The sequence below is a fragment of the Oncorhynchus mykiss genome, chromosome 17, assembly GCF_013265735.2.
Source record: "Oncorhynchus mykiss isolate Arlee chromosome 17, USDA_OmykA_1.1, whole genome shotgun sequence".
In the NCBI taxonomy this organism is placed as follows: Eukaryota; Metazoa; Chordata; class Actinopteri; order Salmoniformes; family Salmonidae; genus Oncorhynchus; species Oncorhynchus mykiss.
The window spans coordinates 34,400,077-34,410,441 of NC_048581.1; positions in this window are offsets into that span (position 1 = coordinate 34,400,077).

Sequence of the window (10,365 nt, forward strand, 5' to 3'; positions counted from 1 at the left end):
ATGCTGTATCTGGGAAAGGACTGTGTCAGTTTCTGATGAGTAAACGATGGCAAATTCTTGTAGACCTGTCAGCAGAACGTTTGAATTCAAAAGTGTTTTGCATTAAACTTTTCTCCCAACCTAAATATAATGAACTGCCCACGAATTCTGAAACATTGTCTTTTACAGTACTTACAGTAGCATATATAGGCCTACTTCAATGTAAAAGATCAACTGTTCACCTGTTAAATTCAACTATATATTATAAACTGCACTGCCTATGCAATTGCAAATTGAAATACACTATTTACTGGGCTACTAGGTCCAATTAATTGAGATATGCACATACTCTGAACAAAAATATAAATGCAACATGGAACAATTTCAAAGATTTTACTGAGTTACAGTTCATATAAGGAAATCAGTCAATTTAAATAAATTCATTAGGCCCAAATCTATGGATTTCACATGACTGGGAATGCAGCTATGCATCTGTTGGTCACAGATACCTTAAAAAAAGGTGGCGTGGATCAGAAAACCAGTCAGTATCGGATGTGGCCAACATTTGCCTCATGCAGCGCGACACATCGCCTTTGAGTTGATCAGTCTGTTGATTGTGGCCTGTGGAATGTTGTCCCACTCTTCTTCAATGGCTGTGTGAAGTTGCTGGATATTGGCGGGAACTGGAACACTCTGCCTTACTTGTCAATCCAGAGCATCCCAAACATACTGAATGGGTAAAATGTTTGGTGAGTATGCAGGCCATGGAAGAACTGGGGAATTTTCAGCTTCCAGGAATTGTGTACAAGTCATTATCATGCTGAAACATGAGGTGATGGCGGCGGATGAATGGCATGACAATGGGCTTCAGGATCTTGTCACGGTATCTCTGTACATTCAAATTGCCATCGATAAAATGCAATTGTGTTCATTGTCCGTAGCTTATGCCTGCCCATACCATAACCCCACTGCCACCATGGGGCACTCTGTTGACAATGTTGACATCAGAAAACCGCTCACCCACACAACGCCATATATGTGGTCTTCGGTTGTGAAGCTGGTTGGATGTACTGCCAAATCTAAAACGACATTGGAGGAGGCTTATGGTGGAGAAATTAACATTCAATTCTATAGCAACAACTCTGATGGACATTCCCGGCAGTCAGCATGCCAATTTCATGCTCCCCCAGAACTTGAGACATCTGTGGCATTATGTTGTGTGACAAAACTCCACATTTTAGAGTGGCCTTTATTGTCCACATCACCAGGTGCACCTGTGTAATGATCATGCTGTTTAATCAGCTTCTTGATATGTCACACCTGTCAGGTGGATGGATTATCTTGGCAAAGGAGAAATTCTTTCTAACAGGGATGTAAAGAAATTTGTGCACAACATTTGAGAGAAATAAGCTTTTTGTGCATATGGGACATTTCTGGGATATTTTATTTCAGCTCTTCCTCATTTGCAAGGAATTCTTTCTCCCCATTCCTCACTTTTGTGTACATGTCAGGTATGCATTTCTCAGTAAAATACTCTGAGCTAGGTATCTTATCTCCACAGTGGGGTCACAATAGTTTGTAGGCCAAATGATTTGGACGCTACAAACAGAAGTTGGCACATCAACTGTACCAACTTCAGATGGGTCCCTTGACACTTGTGAGGGTCGTAGAGCAAAATGGAGAACAAATACATACTGCGTCTCCCCTTTCCATAGAGTGGTCATAATAGTTTGTAGGTCAAACTGTTCGGACTCTACAGACGTTTTCGTGAGAAGACCCATGGTCTGACAAACACCGCTATAGCTCTGCCACCTTTCACCGCAGATGCAGAAGTGCCAAATCAGCGGATGCATTGGATTGAGACGCATCCAAACACAAAAAAAAACAGATATCTCTAGCTTAAATTGATGGATATTGATGGAGATTTGTTTATTATCTTACTTAGGTTGACGCACCACTGTGTTGTGTGAGTGTTTTTTTATAGAGCAAGGCAGCTCTAACCAACATCTCCAATCTCGTCTCATTGATTGGACTCCAGGTTAGCTGACCTCACTCGTATTAGCTTTTGGAGAAGTCATTAGCCTACATTCTAGCCTACACTGTGAATGTTTAAATGATGTATTCAATATAGACAAGACAAATACAATAATGTGTGTGTTATTAGTTTAAGCACACTGTGTTTGTCTTTTGTTGTGACTGATCTGAACTTCATCTAAAATTTGATTACCAATTTATGCAAAAATACAGGTAATTCCAAAGGGTTTACATACTTTTTCTTGCCACTGTATATCAGTGATTCATTAGTGCTTGTCCGTTTATCTTTTCATTTTAAGTCAGCAATGTCATGCTTATTTTAGATTCTTGCTGGCAGTGAGCCATTTTTGTGTTGCCAAACAGCGTCTCTTACTGCCAATAAAAAATAATAGCATGTGATAGGTACTTTGAGTAGCTATTTATTCGTTTATCTCATTTAGTTAATAAATAATGAATGCAATACATTTTTTAAATAATTTATCTTCAGAAGGAATGTTAAGAATGTATAATGGAATTCATTCAATTGTTACTGCATATGTTTTTGTGGTGGATTTGACATAATTGTCAGGTTTTTATTTGTCAGGTTTTTTGAGGACCTATTAAGTTAATTAGTGTTACTTGCTCAGCAGTCAGACTAAATATTGAGCAACTTGTTTCTGACTTATTAGTCCCACTTTAAATCGCTATTTTTCGTACAAGGTTTAAGTTAGAAACACTATTCAAACTCTGAAAAGTGCAGACCAGTATGGAATAGTGTGCTTGTATACAACTTGTTCTTCTTTAGGTCCTTCTCCATCTACTTCGATGGGATTTCTTCATAATTTTAAAGGTCCCATTGTTAAAAATGCCCATGACTTCCAATATTCTATTCATTGTAAACAATGTAACTTTTAACACATATTACCTACTTTTACTACTTTCTCAACAGCTTAGACAAACACTTAAAGGATATGATATATGTGTCTACTTCTCGGGTATTCAAATCTGAAATCAGAACAGAAATAACTTATATCAATCAAGATGAACAGCTGTTTTAGTAATCAACTACTTTTCATCTTTTTGAAGCAACTGCCGTTATTTTACTACTTTCCCAAGAACTTGGAAAAAAACATACAGCATATGAAATCTTAGTCTATTTCTCTTCTATTTTAATCTGAAATCGGAACATAAATATATTCTACCAATCAAACCATACGTAAGGGATACACGATGACGCTCCAAAATAATGTACAGAGCAGAATCATTAATGCCGGTTATACCACGGTTGCCAACGAAAACAATTCTAAAGCACACATTTACCAATAGAAATTACGTTTTATTTATGTTTGAATTTTTTTAAGTAAATTCATAATTTATCATCCTCCCACCAAACCTGGTCATTATTTCCATCGGTTAAGTTTCTAGAGACACAACCTAGTCCTTCTTTCTTTTTGTTCTGTCTATGGAGGCACACCAGTCATTCGTTATTTTTGTTGATTGCTATGCAGGCTTGCTTACGTTCTTCCCTCGTCATAGTAGTTTATCCCTTGATTGCAGATGTGGGACTATTTGACAGCACTAGCGGCAATTATGGTTTGTAGGCGTAGCTATATATTTAAATGTATCAGTATAATAAAAGCAGTGTGCTGGTTTATTTTTTATTTTAAGTTATTGCATTGTTTCCAATGCACTTCCAAAATAAATGTAATCAATATAAAACATATTTGCAAAAATGTAATAAACACCAAGACACAAGTTTAAAAAACATTCAAATAATTAAATTCATTGTTGTGACGTAAGGGATTAATCAGCTTGCTAGGTTCTCTGGAGTGAGCTGTCTTTCCAGCTACTTGTTTAAATAAAGTCGGACACTGCTATTAATGGTGAGTGGCAGCATAGCAAGTCGCCGGGTAAATCGAACGAGTCACTCTCTTGTGACGATGGGGCCTGACACCATTTCCATCATTTTGCATTGTTGCTACTGCTTTCGGTGGGGTTTTGTGGGCTTTCTACCTCGGAGGAGAGGAGGCTAGTGACTCCACCGCTTTATTGCTGACACTGAAGGGCCCCAGTAATTTATCAGACTACTCTTGCACCTGTGCCTGGTGATACTTATTATCTGTCTGGACTCCAGACCGGTATTTGATAATAGCTTTACTGCTGTGTAGCGGGTTGACAACCCGGCCTCTTGGCTAAGTCTAGCTAGCATGTTGCCAATGGAGCGTACCCCATTGTCTCTTTAGTGTACCAAATGCACCTATTGTCTAGCTCATGTACCAACTAACGCTATGTACTCCTACTCTTATTGCAACCAAACTAGCAACTGAGTACTCCTGCCCCATTGTTGTGTGGAAAGAAGCGTAGAAGTCACGGAGGATGTTTAATTCTTCTGGCTCATATTTTTCGCAATCTTAATGTTTCTTGTTTTCCTTTAGCAATCCAATGTTTTAACAACCCATTCTGTAATTTTGAAGGTATATTTTTTTGTGACGTACCACTTCTATCTTGGCTAGCTTCACGTCCGTAATTTCCCTGTGTCTGCCAGCTGTGCGATTTCTTTTCAGTTGATAATGGGATTTGTATCTTCCCACCAGTCATGGATAGTATAGCTACCAGGCTTGCCAAAAAGTTCAAAAGTAAAAATGGGAAAATTATTTTGTCTCAATCGTGTAGGCTAATAATAGTAATAAAGTAGCAACTTTGTATCACTGTCAGTAGTGAATAGAATGTTGGATGGGTCTTGTTACTAGGTCACATATTTTCATTCATAAATAGTTTTAATTCATAAATGTGTAGTGATTTAGAACGGTAAAAAGGTATTTACTGCTGGAATGACTTCAAAGAGGTATTTTCCAACTGTCCTGCATATCTGGTGTTAATAATGCCCACTCTAGAGTGCCATTGTAGCCAATCAGAAAGGAGTACTCAACATTGCCGTCATAAAATGCTGTTTTTGTAGCCACGACATCTATCTATCTATCTATCTATCTATCTATCTATCTATCTATCTATCTATCTATCTATCTATCTATCTATCTATCTATCTATCTATCTATCTATCTATATATTACCACTTTTCCAACAAGTTAGACAAAAACTAGAGCCTATAACTACATTTCTTCTCAACTTTATGAAACAACTTCCGTTTTGTCCACTTTCCCAAGAAAACAACATAAAGCATATGAAATGTTAGTCTACTTCGCTGTTATTTAAATCTGAAATCAGAACAGAAATAACTTCTATGTATCTAGAGGTACAGCTGTTTTAGTAACCACATCAACTACTTTGGTAACCCTTCATTTTACAGTGTCAATTTAGTCTTAAACGAACTTAATAGGAACCAAGGAAGTTAGTATTACATTAATTAGTAAATACAAAGTCACAACATGTAATTATATAGATATGTACAAGTAAGTAAGAAGGTAGGTACAACTAAGTACCAGTTAATAACTATACCTAGTCACGCCACTACTTCAATTTAATATAAAAGAAACACCAAGGAACATATAGTCACAAAATGTATTTATATAGTTAAACATTTTAGTCCCAAAAGTAAGTACAAGTAAGAATCAACTTATTACTATATAAATACGTAGTCACAGCAGTCTCTTTTAAAGTAATACCTAAGAATCACCAATGAACATACATGGTAATTTATAATTTATTACCATATAAATACCCCCCAAAATACCTTCAAGTCATCTCTCCTGTTGTTTCTATGTACTTTACCTTTAGTTACCATGTATGTTCGTAGTATCAGGGATGTAAAATTAAGTGGTTTCTGTTTCCACAGTGATACAATTTAGTTACTTATGAGGTACCATTGCATTGGACGACTCCATTCCATGAAGACAACAGCAAATCTGTTCGTGATCTTACTCTGTTGTTCACACTTACAGGGTAAGTAGTAGGTAAGAGGGCTGTACAAAATAATTGGTGTCTGTTTCCACATAGATGCAGTGTAGTTATTTGTGAGGTACCACTGCATTGGACGAAGAGAACAAAGTGATCCAGTTTGTCAACATGGGAACATGCAGCGCCAGCTGTGCCATCAGAGACTCTGGGTTCGCGCCCAGGCTCTGTCGTAACCGGCCGCGACCGGGAGGTCCATGGGGCAACGCACAATTGGCCTAGCGTCGTCCGGGTTAGGGAGGGCTTGGTCGGTAGGGATGTCCTTGTCTCATCGCGCACCAGCGACTCCTGTGGCGGGCCGGGCGCAGTGCGCGCTAACCAAGGTTGCCAGGTGCACGGTGTTTCCTCCAACACATTGGTGCGGCTGGCTTCCGGGTTGGAAGCGCGCTGTGTTAAGAAGCAGTGCGGCTAGGTTGGGTTGTGTATCGGAGGACGCATGACTTTCAACCGTCGTCTCTCCCGAGCCCGTACGGGAGTTGTAGAGATGAGACAAGATAGTAGCTACTACAACAATTGGACACCACGAAATTGGGGAGAAAAAGGGGTAAAAATTCAACAACAACAAAAAATTATATAAAAAACATGGGAACATTCTTCGCAATAAAGACAAGCACACAATTCAGAGTGAAGTTTATTTAACGAAAATCAACCAAACAAACCTAAGTAGAAACCCATTTGTACTCACAATCAGAACAAGCTAGCATAACAACAAACGTTTTTGATTCCTAGTTAGTCTCATGGAAAACAGTTTATGGGATCGAGAAAAGTAGCAGCAAATATGTTGACCTATTATGAGTGATTGTGAGCAACTGAAGTGGATGGAGAGCCTCACAAGTTTGACTAAATTACCTTACACTCTTACAAAAAAGGTTCTCTTGGGTTCTATATAGAACCTCGTGGTTCTTTGGACAAGATATAAAAAAAGGTTCTTAATTAATGCAGTCCCTCCAGGATTTTTCAATTTGGCAATCACAACATTTTCCCACATATTTTTCAAGAGCACTATTAAGACAGTTAAATCATAGCAATATGACCACATACAGCGGTCCGATAACTGCAATACAAAAAGGCTAGCAATTTTAACCAATCAGCACACTTTTACTGCATTAAAATAGTTCAATCAAACAACATGTCAACAAACCTTTTTATTTAGAAATAGTGTAAATTCAAGTAGCTTTAAAATCAAAATAGGTCCCTACTTTTCAGGTAGCCATAGGATTAGTCACTTTTGAGGGACAACACATTTTCCTGGATCTAGGTACCATGGTTACTTTAGTTTACAACTCAGAGGAGAACCTCAGTCTCCATAGTGACAGTGGCTTACAGGTAAAGTCTCTGATCTCAGGTGAGAACAACCTGATCAACAACTCTATTTCTTGGCTCCAAAGTCAAAGTTGCTCACCATGCTGGAACTGCCAAAGTCCTCTGGGATTCCATTCTGTGTGCGGACCCCCAAAACCACTCTGCAATCAAGATGATCCTGAGGAAGGTTGGTTGTCCAGGTTCATCTCAGTAGGCTGTGTCGAGTCCTGAGCTGACCCAGGTGGCCTTGCACTGACCAGGCCTGATGCAGGGTGCTGTGCAGCATGTGGAGGCCAGTGTAAATGCCAGTCAGGTGTCCGAGTACCTTTCTTTCTCCTTGACAGAGGGTCAGTTGAAGGATAACCTTCCTGTCAACCAGGAAGTGAGCCAACTCAATAGGCCTAAACTGTCATATCAAATAAAATTTTATTTGTCACATACACATGGTTATCAGATGTTAATGCGAGTTTAGCGAAATGCTTGTGCTTCTAGTTCCGACAATGCAGTAATAACCACGAGTAATCTAACCTAACAATTTCACAACAATTACCTTATACACACAAGTGTAAAGGGATGAAGAATATGTACATAAAAATATATGAATGAGTGATGGTACAGAACGGCATAGGCAAGATGCAGTAGATGGTATCGAGTACAGTATATACATGTGAGATGAGTAATGTAGGGTATGTAAACATATAAAAGTGGCATTGTTTAAAGTGACACATTGTCGTGTCTTTGGCTATGCCCGATTAATTGATATGACATGCTATTTTGTAAAATAATTTCTCCATAATTAATATCACCTGATTGAGCTAATCATGTAAATGTAAGTAACTAGAGAGTCGGGCACCATTAAATAATATTTATAGAGCTGTTATCTTCCAAATAAACTCTTAAAGACCTAGTAATATTTTACATCAATAGCAGGCAATATCAATCGTCTTAATTCAGTCTCATCTGAAAGTTGTAAATTCTTTTATCTTTATTTTTATTTTTACAAGATGAATCAGCAATACAAAATTGGGTTTAATTATTTATTTTCTAAGTACCTAACTAATCACACAGAATTACACATACACACAATTAATCATAACTTGATTACAAATTGCATCATAAAGGAAAACGCCCCTAGCGGGCGGAACAGATATGACAGCTTGTTACACAAAAGAAAAGGGGCTGGGTTGAGTGAAGGAGTGGGAAGACTGAGGAACAAAGGGAAGAAGCTGGGCTATCATAAATACAGTAACTTATGCATTCTAAATTACTGCCCATTTGGAAAATAAAAATGCAATAAATATTTACTCTGAGCTGCGCTTCAGTAGGTTGGTGGTAGATGGAAGGCCGTGTTGCCAAACCGAGTCCTTTGTCCTGTGAAGAATGTCTCTGGTGGTCAATTGGGTACGTTGTAGTAACGTTGTTGTTTGGTTGCCGGGATACTCTGTCTGTTCCTTCCTAACCTGCGTTTGCAGCTGCTGTTGCTAACTCAACAGCTAGGAGGTATCACTTCTGTAGTGAATAAGAGTTCAAAGTTCATACCATTCACAACCAAAGCTCACGCTGATGTTGGCTTCGTTCTGTAGTTATCATCTGAACCATTCTGACATCGGACCTTTGACCTCACATCCTCGGAACAGGAAGTTCTATTGTCGTCAAGGCTTTATATAGGAAGGGAGAAAAGGGGTGTGTTTCATAGTTTACAACCTCTGTCTCTTCACGTGGGCGGGCCACTGAGTGAGCAGCCCTATCTTATGAAAACCCACATCTCACATTTTAGAAGCTAAAATCACATTTCATCCCATCACAAATAATTTCATATTCAAACATTTAAATTGAACAACAATTCCATGTGAATCCGATAACTCTGATGTGTAGACTTTCCACTGTAGAGTTTGTCATCTTATCATTGATGAGAATGTCTCAGATGACAACCGAACTGACATACCACCGCATATGTTCAATTGTTTGGATTACCAGAATATAGCTCATTTCCCCCCCACCTACTGATGTTCCCAGAATCTCTATGCAAATGTAACCTCAGTAGGGTAGAGAGAGGAAAAAGGAGAGGTATTTATGACTGTCACAAACCTACCACCCAGGCCAACGTCATGACAACATGTATTACATAAAGATGGCAAGATGCAGTAGATGGTATAGAGTACAGTATATACATATGAGATGAGTAATGTAGGGTATGTAAACATATTAAGTGGCATTGTTTAAAGTGGCTAGTGATACATCTTTTACATAATTTTGTCCATTATTAAAGTGGCTGGAGTTGAATCAGCATGTTGGCAGCAGCCACTCAATGTTAGTGGTGGCTGTTTAACAGTCTGATGGCCTTGAGATAGAAGCTGTTTTTCAGTCTCTCGGTCCCTGCTTTGATGCACCTGTACTGACCTCGCCTTCTGGATGATAGCGGGGTGAACAGGCAGTGGCTCGTGTGGTTGTTGTCCTTGATGATCTTTACTGGCCTTCCTGTGACATCGGGTGGTGTAGGTGTCCTGGAGGGCAGGTAGTTTGCCCCCGGTGATATGGGGGCATAGAAGCTGTTCAGGAGCCTGCTGGTGTCAGACTAATGCAACGGCCCCGCCTGCCATGAGGAAGCAGAGATAACAGCCTATGGCTTGGGTGGCTAGAGTCTTTAATGATTGTCCAGGCCTTTCTTTCACACCACCTGATATAGAGGTCCTGGATGGCAGGGAGCTCAGCCTCAAAGATGTACTAGGCATATGGAGGTGTTCAGTCCCAGGGTCCTAAGCTAGGAGGGGACAGTGGTGTTGAACACTGAGCTGTAGGCAATGAACAGCATTCTAACATAGGTATTCCTTTTATCTAGGTGGGTGAGGTCAGTGTGGAGTGCAATCGGGATTGTGTAGTCTATGGATCTGTTGGGGTGGTATGCAAATTAGTATGTCTAGGGTGTTTGGGATGATGGAGTTGATGTGTGCCATAACCAGCCTTTCAAAGCACTTCATGGTTACAGATGTGAGTGCTACAGGGCGGTAGTCATTGTGGCATGAAGTCTTAGAGTTCTTGGGGACAGGAATGATGGTAGTCATCTTTAAGATGTGTGGACTACAGACTGGGACAAGGAGAAGTTAAAAATGACAGGGAATATGCCTGCAAGCTGATCGGCACATGCTCTAAGAAAGCGGC